Here is a 7,111-nt window from a genome sequence, read left to right as displayed (position 1 = left end):
TAAGTTTTCTCCTCCATGGAAAGAATAATGTGATAAAACTCAGGCTATATACAAAAAGTTCCAACATATTCTGCTTGAAAGGTTTCACTGTCATTTTTACTGCCTGCCCCCCCACCTCCTCACACTTAGCTTCTTGTACAGATCTATTCCACTCCCAACAATCTTTTATTCATTGTATTTTTTGAAACTCGATTCTGTGTACATATATTTGCAAAGGAACAATGGTATTGAAGTCTTTTTCTCAACCTGTATGTTTATTTTATAACATTTCTGTTGTTAGACACAAATTCATAGTTTTGAGAACTGTAATACCAAGCATTTGTGGTAATATTTGCTAGACAGAAAAATTGCCCAATAATCTTGCAGAAAACGCAGGGAGAGCATGACATTGTGAATCGGCTAATGGAATTAAGTTACCAAAAACTTAAACATTGCATGAATATGCAGCCTCATGCTATATAATTAAAATTAATCCTATTTCATGATGAATAACCTTTGGACTATAATATATCTTAAATCAAAAAATCCAATTTATAGTAAAAAAATCTGATTAAAATTTTAAATTCAATTTTTTATTTAAAAAATCATTGATTTTTACCCACCCTGTTCATAACCCAGGGCACTACCTGTATATATAAATTTTAAAGGTGTTTTCCCTTTGCTTGGAGGGATTCAAATAGCTGAGGTAACCTTAAAAGGCGGAATATACATGCAATAAATATATAAATAAATCACACCTTAAATGCATATAGCAATCATTTGACAAGAAAATGGGTGGTCTTATGGGATAGTAACAATAGGGAACAGAAGGTAGGAATAAATAGTTCTTGTGACAACCAAAATTAGAAGTGGGGTTCTTGCAGGAAGCTAGTACTGTTCAACTTGTTGAGAAAGACTGCAGTCCAACACAACTGGGCAAAGCCAGATTGGGCAATGCTGGGTTAGAATATCAGTCTAGAGCTGGAGACAATCTGGTTCAAATTTCCATTCTGTCGAGTTCACTAATGACCTTGGAACACATACTTTCAAGCAAACATATATCCTAACTTTATTGTAAGACTAATGATAGGAGAAGAATTGCATATGCTGCCTTTATCACCTTGGAGGGACGGTGATTTGCTTAAAATCATGCTATGCATTTTTACGAACAAATCTCTCTGGCTATCCTTATCTTTAGAACTACTGGGCAACTACTACTACTATTGCACTCCTCACTCAGGTGAAAAAGCATGCAGTTCTGAGGGGGGACTCAGTAGTGGGAGACATAGTGAGCAGCAGTGAAGAAGACTGAGGCAGGAGAAGAGATGATGGGCACAACCAGTGACCTAATTAAAACGGGGAGCGGGGGAACAGTAATGCAGCAGCGAGGTTCCTTGCGGGAGCTAGACAGGTCACGTTGCACCTTTTGTAGCTGCGTTGCACTGGCTGCTGCTCTTATTCATGTATTATTTTGCTCCCCAGCTAAAAAGGCATCAGGAGCAGCTTACACATAAGCATTCCCAGGCTGCAGCTTTACAATTTAAACACACATGGCATTCAAGGAGAAAATGGGAAGTCTTTCCCAGGGAATGGTGACATGGTCTTCTTCTCCCTTCTCCCCCACCCCCCGTTACAGCCTCCTGAGATGGCCGCTGGTCGTGACTGGATAGTTGTCTCTCCAAACAGTTTGTTGGACGAGGTTTGCTTCCCAATAGGTTTCCGAGTATCAAGTCCTAAATAGCTTGGGATCTTGGCACCTTAGCAACCAGCACCTTCCGGGTGCTCCTTCCACTTGCTCGGAGCCCTCAGCCCCAGGAACTGGCAGCAGCACGCAGAGGCAGTAAGCAGCGGAAGGGAGGGCCAAGCGGCAGGATCGCCCTTCCCGACGCCGCTACTTGCCCCCCGCGAGAGGCAGGCAACGAGGCAAGCCGAGCAGGCCGGTTCCCCTCTCGCAGAGCGGAGCGGCGGGAAGCAGGAGCTGCCTGGGGGGCTGGAGAGGAGAGGCTTCCCCACCTCCTGTCCTCCGCCCGCGGCGGCACAGCCAGCGCGCCTTCCCAGCTCCTCCCAGGCACACGCGGCCGAATGCGCCACCTCTCTCACGATCGCCCCTTCCCCTCCCGGCCCCTGGCCCGGGCACGGCCCGCCCCTCCGCGAGGCGACTCGTCTCTGCCCCCCGCAGCCGCGGCCGGCGAGCGGGAGCGCGCGCGAGCAGTCGCACTTCGTCGCCAGCGCGCCAGTGCTGCAGCGCGGTGACCGTGGCGCAGCAGCCGAAGAGCTGAAGGAGAAGGGGGGAGGCGGCGCTTGCTGTGCTCGGCCGCGAATCGGGCCCAAATGGGTCCCCAGGCACCTTGGTTGTGAGCTTAAATATCGTCCGAACCGGTGCAGTGTGTCTCGAGCCTTTTTGGTAGTTGCACCTATCTTGTAAAACGTTCTGCCAGGCAGTGTGAAAACGTGGCTCTTTTAGGTTTTTGGGTTAAATAGCTTTTGATTTTGTTTTAGTCTTACGAGGAACTGCACTTTAGATATGTGTTGTTGTTGCTTTCTGTTTGAGGTTTCGAAATATTGTTAGCTTTGTTCACTGCCTTGAGTTCGTTTCCAATGAAATGGAGAGAAAATAAAATAAAAACAATTAGAATTTATTCTTCAGAGTTACATAGTTGACCATCCAGGATTGATATCTGAAAAATCATTCAAATAAATACAAACAAATGGTTGGTAATAGGTTTAAAAGCTGAATCCAGTGGATGGATGCTTGCAGTGCTATTGTGTATGGCACAATATATGCTAACATTCTCCATGTAGCCCCTTCCCTTATTTCAAACCTGCAATGTTCAGAACCTGCTCACATTGAATAAAAGCTTACCCCTTAGAATGATTGCCAGTGGCATGTAGAAAGATTTCCCAATTACCATAGAAGGATATTAGAATGCCAGGTTTTGGCCACTGAATCATACCAATGCCAGGTTTTGGCCACTGAATTACAGTGCCCCTTAGAAACAGCCACACCACCCTTGCCATTCTTACAGCACAAAAAGGAACCAGCAGGGCATACTTTTCATGTTAATTATCCTTTTCAGCCCTGTGAGCTTGTATCCTTTTCAGGCCCTGAACAAGGCAGGAGAAAGTCAAATGCTTCTGGAATGTGCAGGTAATACAGAGGTAAGAGGAGCTACAGTTAAATATTTCAGTAGATTGGCCAGCAATGAGAACCATAAAGGAGTAGATCGCATTTCCTAATAATAGAATGGCTGCTGGATGAACATCGTGTGTTAGACTTGTATAGGCTAAGGTAAAGAGAGGAGTCACAGTGGTAATAGAATCCCTAATCTTGAACAAAAGGCTTTTGAACAGCGGAGTAGCTGGGATAGGCAAATCATTGGAATGTCCAAAATACTGCAAAGAAAACAGTTTCACAGTTAATAATGTCATGTAAATTATTATTGCAAATTTCAAGATTATTTACTAAAACCAAAACCTAAAAGCAATCCTAAAATTTTTGAAGGTTAGGTGTATCATTTACAAGGAATATATATGAGGCATATGTTTATATACTTCATACATATAAGAAAAATATTATTATAGAAGCACAGAGCATAGAAACTGGGCAAGTTAGAAGGGGTCTCCTGGGCCATCTAGTCTGACCCCCGGCTCCAGCAGGCTCCACTCATGACATGCCTACCATGTGCATGTCTAGTCTTATCAATACAAATAGTTATGCACAATTTTTAGCAAAGGCACACCAAATACCTCTGCATTTGTCCATGTGTAGGTGCCAATAGGTGTTCAAAGGTTGAAAGAGTCAATTGATCTACAGTCCACTGCATTATTTATGAACTTATGAACGAGCAAATCCAAAAATCCCACCTCATCTGGGGGTGGCAAGCTGTGGGTGGCAAGTGGCAAGAGGAAGGAATGGAAGAATAGGAAGGAAGGAGGGAGGGAAGGGGAAGGAGGAGGGAAAAAGCAGTGAGCAGTAAAGTCAGAACTAGTTGGAATGCTCATGAAAAACTTGCATATCCAAACCAATGTGTTTCACATCACTTGAAGTTAGTGTTGCCTTCCATAACTTTGTACTGTATTTGGTTTGTTACCATGCTCTTAACACCAGTTCCATCTCCATCATCATCCAGTTAATGTTAGGTTTAATGTTAGCTCAAGAAATGTTCCTCTGTAATAAACTTTTACTGTTTTTATATCGTTCTGTCTAAACTGTTTGAAGAACTGTAATGCACACCTATACACATACATACAGATTCTCTCTCTCTCTTCATTACCTGTAGTTACTTTATTATTACTGTTTTATTACCATTATTAAAATGCTGTGTTGTGTTTAGGATTATTTAGTGCATATGGAAATGTTTCTTAAGTGTTTTATTTATTTATTAAGGTTTTATATCCTGTTCATTAGTCCAGGGCTCTCAGAATAGCTATATAATAAAACACCATAAAATAGTATAATTGCAACAATCAATTTAAAACAACAATATCAATATCAACAGTTAATTTAAAAGCAAGAACACTAATCATAAAAGCATATTTATAAATAATAGAACACAATCAACATAATAACATGAAACAAAAAATACCGGTAATAAACAGCAATCCACATGTACCAGTATTGATATAATAAAAGCCAATATAAAAGTGGATGTTTATCAACAACATGGCCAGAGAATCATTTTTAGAGTTGGAGTCAGTCATATCTCCCTGGGGAGCAGATTACAGAATTGGGACGCAGCAGCCAAGAAGGCTCTTCCCCTTGTGGCCACCTTCTTCACTTCTTTCCAAGATGATTCTCGGAGAAGCACCTCCATAGATGATCTACGGTCTGGGTAGGTGTGTATGGGAGAAGACGTTCCTTCTATTAACCAGGCCCTAAGTTGTTTAGGGCTTTATAAGTCAGTGTGAGCACCTTGAAGTGGGGCCTGGACTTCAACTGATAACCAGTGCAGCTGATAGAGCACAGGGCTGATGTGTTTGTGCCTGTCTGTTCCTGTCAACAGATGGGCTACCCTGTTTTGTACCAACTGAAGTTTGTGGACTGTTTTCAAGGGCAGCCCCACATAGAGTGCCTTACAGTAGTCTAAATGTGAGGTTACCAGAGCATGGATTAGCATTACTAAGTTCTGCCTGTCCAGATAGGGGCGGAGTTTGTAAATCGACCAAAGTTGATGGAAGGTGCTCCTGGCCACAGATGCCACCTGGGACTCTAGGGACACCTCTAGATCCAGAAGCACCTCCAGACTCTTCACTCCTTTAGGGAGAGTGCAACCCCATCCAGACAGGGTGGACATCCCCCTGGACTAAGGCTCCCCCAACCAATAGCACTCTGTCTTGCCTGGATTAAACCTCTGTTTATTAGCCCTTATTCAGTCCATCACCCAGCCTGGCACTGGTTCAAAGCTGTTACTGCCTTACTTAGATTACATGTAGACAAGAAGTGGACCACACTGATGACACTTCAGCCCAAACTTCCAGTTGATCTCACCCAGCAGTTTCAGGTAGATGTTGAACAGCATGGGGGAATAGGATGGAACCCTGCAGCACTCCAGGGTGTAATTGGTATGGAGCCAAGGTACTATACACCAGTGACACCATCGGGAATTGGCTGACCACGTAGGAGTGGAACCACTGCAGAGCAGTGCATCCGGCTCCCAACACAGCCAGTCTATCCAGAAGGATACCATGGCCAATGGTATTGAAAGCCACTGAGAGGTCCAGGAGAACCAACAGGGATGTACTCCCTCTGCCTTTCTCCCAGCACAGGTCATCCCACAGGGCAACCAAGGCAGTTTCAGTCCCAAAACCAGACCTGAAGCTGGACTGAAATGGATCCAGACGATCTGTTTCCTCCAAGATTGCCTGGAGTTGTCTAGTCACCATCCACTTGAACACCTTGTCCAAAAGGGAATGTTGGCCACTGGCCTATAGTTGTTACTATCTCCTGGGTCCAGACTCACCTTCTTTAGGAGGAGTCGGATCACCACCTCCTTTAACAGACCTAGGACCATACCCTCCCTTCACAATTGCCTGGGGCCAGGAGCTCATTACATCCTTGGCTTCAGTGAGCAGCCATGAAGGGCAAAGATTGAGAACACAGGTGGTGGTGCTTTTATATGCTTTTTTATAAAAAGAACCAACTTACATACAAATTCAACTTAAAGAAAATCTCAGCAACAGAACTTGTTCTTAACCCAGAAACCAGGTATACAACATTTATCTGTATTATACCCTCTTTTCAGAAGGAGGGGTTGGCTGGACATTGCCAAACATATGGACAAAGGAAGCATTAGCTGTATCACATCACCAACAGTTGGCCAACTCAACAAAGCCTTTATCAAAGAGATCTTGTGGCATCCTATATCAGTGGAACAGAAGCTTTCTCTGGCTAAGATAAAATCCATGGGCAATTCTGAAATGGTTGCTAATGCAGCATTCCATTGGTAATCAAAATATGGCAGTCTAATTCCTTATTCCATTCCTGCTTTTGTTCACCAACAGTCAGAATTTAGATGGCCATATCATAGGCTGATACATCCGATCATCCTTGACAAGTAATTCTCATAAGGGAGAGAAGCGGCAAAAGCTGCGGGGCTGAACCTCAATTCTAACAAATGTTTTAGTTCAATGTAATAGCACTGACCATTGTGGGCATGTCATAGTTAGCATGAAGAGTGGAAAATTACAGAAAATTATCATAATCTCCCACTAATTGATCTAATATAACAATCTTCTTAAGTGTACAGGGTTCCCAAATGATAGTTACTTATTTTCAGTGCTGGATTTCCCCATAAGAAAGCTTCATTTGACGCACAGAGAGCCAGTGTGGTGTAGTGGTTAAGAGCATGGGACTGGGACTCAAATAATCTGGGTTCTAGTCCCCGCTCAGCCATGGAGCCAACTGGGTGACTTTGGGCCAGTCACAGGCTCTCAGCCCAACCTACCTCACAGGGTTGTTGTTGTGGGGATAAGATGGAGGAGGAGAATGATGTAAGCTGCCTTGAGCCCTTTGTAGGAAAAAGGCAGGATATAAATTGAATAAATAAATAAATAAGTACTATAATAGGCCACAGTGCAATCTCTCAGAGTGCAACTGAGGCATCCTAGCTGTTCATCAATATCAAGAATCATG

This window comes from Varanus komodoensis, unplaced genomic scaffold, assembly GCF_004798865.1.
Source record: "Varanus komodoensis strain SLA01 unplaced genomic scaffold, ASM479886v1 scaffold60, whole genome shotgun sequence".
NCBI lineage: Eukaryota > Metazoa > Chordata > Lepidosauria > Squamata > Varanidae > Varanus > Varanus komodoensis.
The sequence above is the reverse complement of the archived record's forward strand: the minus strand, read 5'-3'. Positions refer to the sequence as shown.